Below are 14547 nucleotides of genomic sequence, written 5' to 3'. Positions count from 1 at the left end.
AAAATTTAAAAAAAAAAGATTTACCTGATGGAAGGTGCTGAAATCACTCTATCGTCATTGTGTAGAAATGCACATTCAGTAAATAAAAATATCCCAAGCAGATTAAACTAGTTCAATTTATTAAATGTTGTTACCACTTTATGGAGTTGATATTAAGAATTATATTCACCCATAGCTGCTGTACTTAGAATCTTCTTTATGTTAAACTGTGACTGTCAATGTGATGCAACAGCTGCAGAATAACCTTCTAATGTGGCTTCGGTTCGGCCCTTACTGACTGACTTTACAGAGCCTAGGGAATAAACAGGAAGGTAGATTCAGAAGCAGTTTTTGTTGACTGTTTCCCTGTTATGGTGAAAAAAATATAATATGTTACTGAATTTTTATTATATAGAGAATATTCTTGTAAATCCATTTTTAGAAGTGACATGATTTTTTAATGTGTAACCACTTAATATCAGAAACACTGGAAATGTGAGGAAGAGTTATACCTGTTTATTTCTCAAGAGTTTTAGTCATAATGACCCACTCAGAAAATGAATTTTTTTAATTTGATAGAAGGAAAGCATTTCAGGCCAAAGTTTTTGTCCAGAGTCACCAAATTAAAAACAATATCCGTTATATTCTTCAAAAGAATACTGAACAATGTCTTTATGGAAAGACCTGATGCTAACTAGCATGAAAATGAAGTGTGTTCAGTAAAAATTATATATTTTTAATATATAAAGTTATATATCTAGTTTTAATATAAAAAACGTATCTTTAAAAGGCCAAGTAAAATTTACATATGATAGTTTCATGCCCATTGGCCTGCATTTTTTTCTTTAAACATAAAAATGCTATGGGTGAGGTAAGACTAATCGTATTCTGAAACTTCAATCCTCCCTATCCTTTCACTTCCGTGGAATAGCTAAGATGAAAGTATTGATACAGTGATAAGTTCATAGTTTTTTAGAGATCTAGTAGAGTTCAGTAAGGTCAGATTTATTTTAAACCTTCACTTCGCTTTACCGAATTTTATTGGCTCCACAAGTACAGACGACCAACAAAGCAGAACATCAAGTTATCCTTGAAGGACAGGACAGCCTGAAAGTGTATTTTGTAATACCACAACTTTGTTTGATGGATGGGTGTGGACAAGTTGGGAAGACAGTCTTCCTATCATTTAATGATGGTCTTATCACAAGCCAGTAGTAAACTTGATCAGGTGTTAGAGATAATTTCCTCTGAAAACTTTCATATCATCTTGGGGGACTGAACAGAGAATGGGAGTAACTTGTGACAGGGGAGGAGGCATGAATCACAGCCCTGATCCTTCAGGAGAACATACGCAGCAGCCATGCCAAACTACTGCTAGCGTGGAGGCACAGTAAAGACTCTGGCCTCGTGGTGGTAGGTTCCATATTCTGTACAGCGAGGAGATATCGCTGGACTAACTCAAACTCTGAATTTTGGAAGTGCCCTGCAGCAGCAAGACATAATGGTAGGAATGAAAAGGCCTCAGTTCTCATCTACACCATGCCACTATTTTAGAGACCTTGGGCGAGTTACTTTCTTTTGCTTTCTTCTTTTCTGTGTGAGGGGGAGGGAGAGGGAGAGAGGAAATCTTAAGTAGGCTCCATCTCCAGCGTTAGCCCAATGGGGGGCTTGATCTCACAACCCTGAAATCATGACCCCAGTCAAAATCGAGAGTCAGATGCTTAACTGACCGAGACACCCAGTAACCAAGCAAGTTACTTCTGCAGTTTCTTCTGTAGACTGAGAAACTGGAATCACACTCATTCTTTGGTCATGGGTTGTAGAAGAATATTATGGATGATTGAAGACTACAGAAATGGCATATCTCTTTTCACTTTCCACCTAAAAATAGTTTGTAACACAGTGTAACATTCACTGTGTAGTCTTAAAAAATACCTTTTACTAAAATTTAATTTTTGATATCTACCCGTGCATTATTCAGTTAAGATTTTACACTGTAAAGAGATTTTTATTCTGATACATATGTCTACATAAATTTCAGAGCTTTCTGTCTCTGTCAATGAGTTTTATGAATTAGTTTTGTAGTCATCAGCCTGAGCTTGGGTCATACATGCCTTTCTCATGAAATTACATCCGTAGATATCAACTTCAAAAATTAGTAAATTTTTGCTGTTAGTCCTTTATTTTATTTTTTTTCTCTTTAAATTTTTTACTTAAATTATAGGTAGTAATACAGCACAACATTGGTTTCAGAAGCAGAATTCAGTGATTCATCACTTTCATACAACACCAGCTCTCATTCCATTAGCCATTTTTATTATAAGAAAATAGACTGTTTCAATTTTAAATTGAATTTTGCTTTTGTGCATTATTCAATGTGTGCATGTGTAAATTTCTATAATCATTTTATTCTTCATAGGCTTTGGTTTTCTTAAGCATAACTTACTCATTCACTGTTTAATTTTTTTAAACCAATATCTACTTGCAGGCACTGTTTTAAATGTTAGATATACACAGTAACAAGGTGGAAAACGGTTTCCACCCTCATGGGGTTAATAGTCTAGTAGCTGAGACACTAGTTACACAAAAATATGTAACACCCTAGCTTATTTTCTAAAATAAAAAATCCATTTTTATAGTAATATGTTTTCAATAGTTACCTAATGTGGATGTATCAATGAAAATATGAAATCACTGATTTAAGAGCATTACTATAAGCCTCACTGAGCTTTTAACATTTTTTTTTTATTTAAGTTTGGCCTAAAGAGCTCTCATTTCCTCCAGTTGTTTATCCTGAAAACATTCTCAGTATGATTCCAGTTTCTTTCTTTTTTTTTTATTAATACAACTTGAAAGAAGCTGACAAGTGAACAAGAAATATTCAAGCATGGTCTATTCTAACTGATTTGTTCAAGAGGATGATTCATTTAATTTCATAAAGGCTCAGTGGGCCAGAACAGTAGATGACCAGGTCAGCAGAGGGAATGTAGGGGAGAAGAGGTCTGTGAGAAGAATCTATGTAACAAGCAACAATATTTAGTTTTTTTAGAGCTGAAGTTCTGCTTGAGCAATTCTGATGTTACCAGTGACAGTCATTTAAAGAGCTGCTGATGCCTCAGGGAAAACATTTTTAAGGTGTCCTATCCAGAAACAATGCTCCTTATACTGTGTCATATATATTAAAACTCTGTCCCTTGCTTATATTACAATACTACATTGTGCCTGATTAAAACCTGTGCTACTAGTATATGGCTTCTCGAGACTGCCGATGAAATGTTGTTCTTGAAATATTTCCTCCTGCTCAAGCTGCCCTGAATATGGCTGAAATAAGAATCACCTGATAAATAAAGCTGGAGAATAGATGAGAATACCACTTAAAAACTTTAAAAATAAAATGAATTGTATATACAGTTGTGTGAAATGTTGGAATATGTAAAATAATGAGTGGGATACAAATATTCTCGATATCTTTATATTATTTCTTTTAGTATTTAACTTTGATTGATGACCTCAACATGCACATGAGGTCATATTCCTAACAGGTCATATGGTGTTTTTATATTATTATTTATTGTCCATCGGTGTCCCCGGGGTAGATGATATATATATCTTGTAGTAGATAGAGTAAAAAAAAAAAAAAAGATATATACTTTTGGAAATCATAATGGTGGTGGTCAAGCATGTACAGTTAGTCTACTTAGAGATTTACTTATCTGGATTACAGAATGCAGTGCCTTGCACAACTAAAAAACCTCAGCTTAACTGTTATCTTTAATTTTGCTTTTTCTTTTAAATGAAACGTTAAAATCAAAGCAATTGAAGTAAATGCTCTGTTGCAGGTAATAATTTGCAAGCATATAGTTTTATATTAAATGACTTATTTTTGAGAGTATATTCAATTCTCTGAAGTAAGTCAGAGATGCATACATATTTTAAACTTTTATATAGAGAACTAGGTGGTGCTGTTCTGTCATCTTTGTGTCTCAGTGACTTCTTAAAACACTTTCATTCAATAAGTGCATTAGGTAAGATACAGTATTCTAGTAGCATTACTTTTTATTAACCAGCTAAGTTTATAGTGATCTTACATGTTTGTTTTCAGCAGTATTTTCATACAGCAGAAAAAACTTTCTTCTAAGCAGTTAACTTTTATCATACTGTACAACTTCCCTTTTTTTAACATTTAAGATAATATGAAATCTTTATGTTACTATGTGCTTTAAAAGGCTCTGTACCTGGCTTTTTCATTTTCCAAAATTCTTACTATTTTGAGTCAGAATTTAAAGTGGTAAAATTTTGTACAATTTGAGTTGATGTCATATCAAAAAGTCATAAAATACAGAAGCTCAAGGAAAACATTTTAATTATTTGAAATGCTAAAAATTGGGATCCCTGGGTGGCGCAGCGGTTTGGCGCCTGCCTTTGGCCCAGGGCGCGATCCTGGAGACCCGGGATCGAATCCCACATCAGGCTCCCGGTGCATGGGGCCTGCTTCTCCTTCCGCCTGTGTCTCTGCCTCTCTCTCTCTCTCTGTGACTATCATAAATTAAAAAAAAAAAAATTAAAAAAAAAAAAAAAGAAATGCTAAAAATTGAATTAAGCTTTAACACAAAAGAAATAAGATAGATTTCCTTGAAAAGAAATTGTTTGCTTAATACACTTCTCTGTAAGAAAACTGACATAGGTAGGCTGTCAGTTAGTGTTTTCATGTTTCAGGATATCATTAACGAAAATAATCGAATCAAATCAAAAACAATCGAGTTGAAACGAAAATAATTGAGTTGAAACAAAAATAATCCAATCGAAATGAAAATCGAATCAAAACGAAAATAATCGAATGGAATAAAAAGAATACAGTCAAAAGAAAAATAATCAAATCGAAATGAAAAAAATGGAATGGAATCGAATCGAATTGAAGAAAATCAAATCGCATCGAATCGATAAATATCGAATGGAATGGAATTGAATCCAAACGAAAATAATCGAATCAAAACGAAGATAATCGAATCGAATAAAAACATAATCGAAACGAAAATAAGCGAATCGAAACGAAAAAAATCGCATCAAAACGAAAATAATCGAATCGAAACCAAAATAATCAATCAAAATGAAAATAATCGAATCGAATCGAAAATAATCACATCAAAACGAAAATAAACGAATCGAATCAAAAAATTCGAATCGAAAAGAAACGAATTGAATCGAATCGAAAAAAATCAAATCGAATAGAAAATAATCGAATTGAAATGAAAAAAATCAAGTAGAAGCGAAAATAATCTAATCGAAACCAAAATAATTAAATGGAAATGAAAATAACCGAATCAAATCGAAAATAATCAAATCGAATCGAAATTAATCAAATCGAATCGGAAATAATGGAATCGAAACCAAAATAATCAAATCGATATGAAAATAATCGAATCGAAAATAATCAAATCGAAACCAAAATAATCGAATCGAAATGAAAAAAATCAAGTAGAAGCGAAAATAATTAAATCGAATCGAAAATAATCTAATCGAAATAAAAATAATCAAATCGAAACGAAAATAATCAAATAGAAACGAAAATAATTGAATCAAAAAGAAGCGAATTGAATTGAATCGAAAAAAATCAAATCGAATCGAAAATAATCAAATCGAAATGAGAAAAATCAAATCGAATAAAAAATAATTGAATCGAATCTAAAACAAATCTAACTGAAAATAATCAAATTGAATCGAAAATATTCGAATAGAAAAGAAACGAATTGAATCAAATCGAAAAAAATCAAATCGAATAGAAAATAATCAAATCGAAACGAAAATAATCAATTGAAATGAAAATAATCGAATCGAAACCAAAATATTCAAATCCACATGAAAATAATTGATCGAATCGAAAATAATCAAGTCGAATAGAAAATAATCGAATCGAAATGAAAATAATCAATCGAAACGAAAATCGAATCAAATTAAAAATAATCAAATCGAAACGAATATAATCTAATTGAATAGAAAATAATCAAATCGAAACGAAAATAACCGAATCGAAATTAAAATAATTGAATCGAAACGAAAATAAATAATCAAAACGACAATGATCGAATTGAAACGAAAAAAAATCAAATTGAAACACAAAAATAATCGAATCGAAAAGAAAAAAATCCAATCGAATAGCATCGAATCGAAAAAATCGATTCGAATTGAATCGAAAATATCGAATCGAAACGAAAATAAATGAATCAAAACAATAATGATTGAATCGAAACGAAAATAAATGAATCGAAACGAAAAAATCATGTAGAAGCGAAAAAATCAAATCAAAAATAATCAAATCGAAAATAATCAAATAGAAATGAAAATAATCGAATCGAGATGAGAAAAGTCAAATCAAAATGAAAATAATCGAATCGAAACGAAAATAATCGAATCGAAAAGAAAATAAACGGATCGAATCGAAAAAATTCGAATTGAAAAGAAACGAATTGAATCGACATGAAAATAATCGAATCGGATAGAAAATAATCGAATCGAAACGTAAAAATTCGAATCGAAAAGAAACGAATTAAATCGACATGAAAATAATCAAATCGAATAGAAAATAATCGAATCGAAACAAAAATAATGAATCGAAACGAGAAAAATCGAATTGAAAAGAAAATAATCGAATCGAATCGAAAAAATTCGAATACAAAAGAAACAAATTGAATCGACATGAAAATAATCGAATCGAATAGAAAATAATCGAATCAAAACGAAAATAATCAATCGATACAAAAATAATCGAATTGAAACCAAAATAATCAAATCCACATGAAAATAATCGAATCGAATCAAAAATAATCAAATCGAAACTAAAATAATCAAATCGAATCGAAAATAATCAAATTGAATAGGAAATAATCGAATCGAAATGAAAAAAATCAAGTAGAAGCGAAAATAATCGAGTTGAAACCAAAATAATTAAATCGACATGAAAATAATCGAATCGAAATAATAAAATAGAAACGAAAATAATCGAGTCGCAACCAAAATAATCGAATCGACATGAAAATAATCGAATCGAAACGAAAATAATCGGATGGAATAAAAAGAATAGAATCTAAACAAAAATAATCAAAGCGAAATAAAAAAAAGGAATCGAATCGAATCTAAGAAAATCAAATCTCATCGAATCAATAGAAACCGAATGGAATGGAATCGAATCGAATCGAAAAAAATCGAATCGAAATGAAAATAATCGAATCGAAATGAAGATAATCGAGTTGAATAAAAACATAATCGAAACGAAAATAATCGAATCGAAACAAAAAATCGCATCAAAACGAAAATAATCGAAACCAAAATAATCACACAACATGAAAATAATCGAATTGAATCGAAAATAATCACATCGAAACGAAAATAATCAGATAGAATCAAAAGTAATCAAATTGAAACCAAAATAATCGAATCAAATCAACAATAATCGAGTCGAATCGAAAATAATCGAATCGAAAATAATCGAATCGAATCGAAAATAATTGAATCGAAATGTAAATTATCAAATCGAAGTGAAAATAAACGAATCGATTTAAAAATTCGAATTGAAACGAAAATAATCGAATCGAATCAAAAACAATCGAGTTGAAACGAAAATAATTGAGTTGAAACAAAAATAATCCAATCGAAATGAAAATCGAATCAAAACGAAAATAATCGAATGGAATAAAAAGAATACAGTCAAAAGAAAAATAATCAAATCGAAATGAAAAAAAATGGAATGGAATCGAATCGAATTGAAGAAAATCAAATCGCATCGAATTGATAAATATCGAATGGAATGGAATTGAATCGAAACGAAAATAATCGAATCAAAACGAAGATAATCGAATCGAATAAAAACATAATCGAAACGAAAATAATCAATCGAAATGAAAATCAAATCGAAGCCAAAATAATCAAATCCACATGAAAAAAATCAAATCGAATCGAAAATAATCAAATCGAAACTAAAATCATATCGACATGAAAAAAATCAAATCGAATTGAAAATAATCAAATCGAAACTAAAATCAAATTGACATGAAAAAAATCAAATCGAATCAAAAATAATCAAATCGAAACAAAAATAATCAAATTGAATCAAAAATAATCAAATCGAATCGAAAATAATCAATCGAAACGAAAGTAATAGAAACGAAACCAAAATAATCAAATCGACATGAAAATAATGGAATCGAATCGAAAGTAATCAAATAGTAACTAAAATAATCGAATAGAATAGAAAATGATGAAATCGAAACGAAAATAATCAATCGAAATGAAAATCAAATCGAAAACAAAATAATCAAATCGACATGAAAAAAATCAAATCGAATAGAAAATAATCGAATCAAAACAAAAATAATGAATCAAAACGAGAAAAATCGAATCGAAAAGAAAATAATCGGATCGAATCGAAAAAATTCGAATTGAAAAGAAACGAATTGAATCGACATGAAAATAATCGAATCGAATAGAAAATAATCGAATTGAAACGAAAATAATCAAATAGAAATGAAAATAATCGAATCGAAAAGAAACAAATTGAATTGAATCGACAAAAATCAAATCGAATTGAAAATAATCAAATCGAAATGAGAAAAATCGAATCGAATCAAAAATAATTGAATCGAATCTAAAATAAACAAATCTAACTGAAAATAATCAAATCGAATCGAAAAAATTCGAATAGAAAAGAAACGAATTGAATCGACATGAAAATAATCGAATCGAATAGAAAATAATCAAATCGAAACGAAGATAATCAATCGATACAAAAATAATCGAATCGAAACCAAAATAATCAAATCCACATGAAAATAATCGAATCGAATCGAAAATAATCGAATCGAAACTAAAATAATCGAATCGAATCGAAAATAATCAAATTGAATAGGAAATAATCGAATCGAAATGAAAAAAATCAAGTAGAAGCGAAAATAATCGAGTTGAAACCAAAATAATTAAATCGACATGAAAATAATCGAATCGAAATAATAAAATAGAAACGAAAATAATCGAATCAAATCGATAATAACCGAATCGAAATGAAAATTATCGAGTCGCAACCAAAATAATCGAATCGACATGAAAATAATCGAATCGAAATGAAAATAATCGAATGGAATAAAAAGAATAGAATCTAAACAAAAATAATCAAATCGAAATGAAAAAAATGGAATCGAATCGAATCGAATCTAAGAAAATCAAATCACATCGAATCAATAGAAATCGAATGGAATGGAATCAAATCGAATCGAAAAAAATCGAATCGAAACGAAAATAATCGAATCGAAATGAAGATAATCGAATCGAATCGAAAATAATTGAATCGAAACGTAAATAATCAAATCGAAGTGAAAATAAACGAATCGATTTAAAAATTCGAATTGAAACGAAAATAATCGAATCGAATCAAAAACAATCGAGTTGAAACGAAAATAATTGAGTTGAAACAAAAATAATCCAATCGAAATGAAAATCGAATCAAAACGAAAATAATCGAATGGAATAAAAAGAATACAGTCAAAAGAAAAATAATCAAATCGAAATGAAAAAAATGGAATGGAATCGAATCGAATTGAAGAAAATCAAATCGCATCGAATCGATAAATATCGAATGGAATGGAATTGAATCGAAACGAAAATAATCGAATCAAAACGAAGATAACCGAATCGAATAAAAACATAATCGAAACGAAAATAAGCGAATCGAAACGAAAAAAATCGCATCAAAACGAAAATAATCGAATCGAAACCAAAATAATCAATCAAAATGAAAATAATCGAATCGAATCGAAAATAATCACATCAAAACGAAAATAAACGAATCGAATCAAAAAATTCGAATCGAAAAGAAACGAATTGAATCGAATCGAAAAAAATCAAATCGAATCGAAAATAATCGAATTGAAATGAAAAAAATCAAGTAGAAGCGAAAATAATCTAATCGAAACCAAAATAATTAAATGGAAATGAAAATAACCGAATCGAATCGAAAATAATCAAATCGAATCGAAAATAATCAAATCGAATCGGAAATAATGGAATCGAAACCAAAATAATCAAATCGATATGAAAATAATCGAATCGAAAATAATCAAATCGAAACCAAAATAATCGAATCGAAATGAAAAAAATCAAGTAGAAGCGAAAATAATTAAATCGAATCGAAAATAATCTAATCGAAATAAAAATAATCAAATCGAAAATAATCAAATAGAAACGAAAATAATTGAATCAAAAAGAAGCGAATTGAATTGAATCGAAAAAAATCAAATCGAATCGAAAATAATCAAATCGAAATGAGAAAAATCAAATCGAATCAAAAATAATTGAATCGAATCTAAAACAAATCTAACTGAAAATAATCAAATTGAATCGAAAAAATTCGAATAGAAAAGAAACGAATTGAATCGAATCAAAAAAATCAAATCGAATAGAAAATAATCAAATCGAAACGAAAATAATCAATTGAAATGAAAATAATCGAATCGAAACCAAAATATTCAAATCCACATGAAAATAATTGATCGAATCGAAAATAATCAAGTCGAATAGAAAATAATCGAATCGAAATGAAAATAATCAATCGAAACGAAAATCGAATCAAATTAAAAATAATCAAATCGAAACGAATATAATCTAATTGAATAGAAAATAATCAAATCGAAACGAAAATAACCGAATCGAAATTAAAATAATTGAATCGAAACGAAAATAAATAATCAAAACGACAATGATCGAATTGAAACGAAAAAAAATCAAATTGAAACACAAAAATAATCGAATCGAAAAGAAAAAAATCCAATCGAATAGCATCGAATCGAAAAAATCGATTTGAATTGAATCGAAAATATCGAATCGAAACGAAAATAAATGAATCAAAACAATAATGATTGAATCGAAACGAAAATAAATGAATCGAAACGAAAAAATCATGTAGAAGCGAAAAAATCAAATCAAAAATAATCAAATCGAAAATAATCAAATAGAAATGAAAATAATCGAATCGAGATGAGAAAAGTCAAATCGAAATGAAAATAATCGAAACGAAAATAATCGAATCGAAAAGAAAATAAACGGATCGAATCGAAAAAATTCGAATTGAAAAGAAACGAATTGAATCGACATGAAAATAATCGAATCGGATAGAAAATAATCGAATCGAAACGTAAAAATTCGAATCGAAAAGAAACGAATTAAATCGACATGAAAATAATCAAATCGAATAGAAAATAATCGAATCGAAACAAAAATAATGAATCGAAACGAGAAAAATCGAATTGAAAAGAAAATAATCGAATCGAATCGAAAAAATTCGAATACAAAAGAAACAAATTGAATCGACATGAAAATAATCGAATCGAATAGAAAATAATCGAATCAAAACGAAAATAATCAATCGATACAAAAATAATCGAATTGAAACCAAAATAATCAAATCCACATGAAAATAATCGAATCGAATCAAAAATAATCAAATCGAAACTAAAATAATCAAATCGAATCGAAAATAATCAAATTGAATAGGAAATAATCGAATCGAAATGAAAAAAATCAAGTAGAAGCGAAAATAATCGAGTTGAAACCAAAATAATTAAATCGACATGAAAATAATCGAATCGAAATAATAAAATAGAAACGAAAATAATCGAGTCGCAACCAAAATAATCGAATCGACATGAAAATAATCGAATCGAAACGAAAATAATCGGATGGAATAAAAAGAATAGAATCTAAACAAAAATAATCAAAGCGAAATAAAAAAAAGGAATCGAATCGAATCTAAGAAAATCAAATCTCATCGAATCAATAGAAACCGAATGGAATGGAATCGAATCGAATCGAAAAAAATCGAATCGAAATGAAAATAATCGAATCGAAATGAAGATAATCGAGTTGAATAAAAACATAATCGAAACGAAAATAATCGAATCGAAACAAAAAATCGCATCAAAACGAAAATAATCGAAACCAAAATAATCACACAACATGAAAATAATCGAATTGAATCGAAAATAATCACATCGAAACGAAAATAATCAGATAGAATCAAAAGTAATCAAATTGAAACCAAAATAATCGAATCAAATCAACAATAATCGAGTCGAATCGAAAATAATCGAATCGAAAATAATCGAATCGAATCGAAAATAATTGAATCGAAATGTAAATAATCAAATCGAAGTGAAAATAAACGAATCGATTTAAAAATTCGAATTGAAACGAAAATAATCGAATCGAATCAAAAACAATCGAGTTGAAACGAAAATAATTGAGTTGAAACAAAAATAATCCAATCGAAATGAAAATCGAATCAAAACGAAAATAATCGAATGGAATAAAAAGAATACAGTCAAAAGAAAAATAATCAAATCGAAATGAAAAAAAATGGAATGGAATCGAATCGAATTGAAGAAAATCAAATCGCATCGAATTGATAAATATCGAATGGAATGGAATTGAATCGAAACGAAAATAATCGAATCAAAACGAAGATAATCGAATCGAATAAAAACATAATCGAAACGAAAATAATCAATCGAAATGAAAATCAAATCGAAGCCAAAATAATCAAATCCACATGAAAAAAATCAAATCGAATCGAAAATAATCAAATCGAAACTAAAATCATATCGACATGAAAAAAATCAAATCGAATTGAAAATAATCAAATCGAAACTAAAATCAAATTGACATGAAAAAAATCAAATCGAATCAAAAATAATCAAATCGAAACAAAAATAATCAAATTGAATCAAAAATAATCAAATCGAATCGAAAATAATCAATCGAAACGAAAATAATAGAAACGAAACCAAAATAATCAAATCGACATGAAAATAATGGAATCGAATCGAAAGTAATCAAATAGTAACTAAAATAATCGAATAGAATAGAAAATGATGAAATCGAAACGAAAATAATCAATCGAAATGAAAATCAAATCGAAAACAAAATAATCAAATCGACATGAAAAAAATCAAATCGAATAGAAAATAACCGAATCAAAACAAAAATAATGAATCAAAACGAGAAAAATCGAATCGAAAAGAAAATAATCGGATCGAATCGAAAAAATTCGAATTGAAAAGAAACGAATTGAATCGACATGAAAATAATCGAATCGAATAGAAAATAATCGAATTGAAACGAAAATAATCAAATAGAAATGAAAATAATCGAATCGAAAAGAAACAAATTGAATTGAATCGACAAAAATCAAATCGAATTGAAAATAATCAAATCGAAATGAGAAAAATCGAATCGAATCAAAAATAATTGAATCGAATCTAAAATAAACAAATCTAACTGAAAATAATCAAATCGAATCGAAAAAATTCGAATAGAAAAGAAACGAATTGAATCGACATGAAAATAATCGAATCGAATAGAAAATAATCAAATCGAAACGAAGATAATCAATCGATACAAAAATAATCGAATCGAAACCAAAATAATCAAATCCACATGAAAATAATCGAATCGAATCGAAAATAATCGAATCGAAACTAAAATAATCGAATCGAATCGAAAATAATCAAATTGAATAGGAAATAATCGAATCGAAATGAAAAAAATCAAGTAGAAGCGAAAATAATCGAGTTGAAACCAAAATAATTAAATCGACATGAAAATAATCGAATCGAAATAATAAAATAGAAACGAAAATAATCGAATCAAATCGATAATAACCGAATCGAAATGAAAATTATCGAGTCGCAACCGAAATAATCGAATCGACATGAAAATAATCGAATCGAAATGAAAATAATCGAATGGAATAAAAAGAATAGAATCTAAACAAAAATAATCAAATCGAAATGAAAAAAATGGAATCGAATCGAATCGAATCTAAGAAAATCAAATCACATCGAATCGATAGAAATCGAATGGAATGGAATCAAATCGAATCGAAAAAAATCGAATCGAAACGAAAATAATCGAATCGAAATGAAGATAATCGAATCGAATCGAAAATAATTGAATCGAAACGTAAATAATCAAATCGAAGTGAAAATAAACGAATCGATTTAAAAATTCGAATTGAAACGAAAATAATCGAATCGAATCAAAAACAATCGAGTTGAAACGAAAATAATTGAGTTGAAACAAAAATAATCCAATCGAAATGAAAATCGAATCAAAACGAAAATAATCGAATGGAATAAAAAGAATACAGTCAAAAGAAAAATAATCAAATCGAAATGAAAAAAATGGAATGGAATCGAATCGAATTGAAGAAAATCAAATCGCATCGAATCGATAAATATCGAATGGAATGGAATTGAATCGAAACGAAAATAATCGAATCAAAACGAAGATAACCGAATCGAATAAAAACATAATCGAAACGAAAATAAGCGAATCGAAACGAAAAAAATCGCATCAAAACGAAAATAATCGAATCGAAACCAAAATAATCAATCAAAATGAAAATAATCGAATCGAATCGAAAATAATCACATCAAAACGAAAATAAACGAATCGAATCAAAAAATTCGAATTGAAAAGAAACGAATTGAATCGAATCGAAAAAAATCAAATCGAATAGAAAATAAT

This window comes from Vulpes vulpes, unplaced genomic scaffold, assembly GCF_048418805.1.
Source record: "Vulpes vulpes isolate BD-2025 unplaced genomic scaffold, VulVul3 u000000762, whole genome shotgun sequence".
In the NCBI taxonomy this organism is placed as follows: domain Eukaryota; kingdom Metazoa; phylum Chordata; class Mammalia; order Carnivora; family Canidae; genus Vulpes; species Vulpes vulpes.
The sequence above is the reverse complement of the archived record's forward strand: the minus strand, read 5'-3'. Positions refer to the sequence as shown.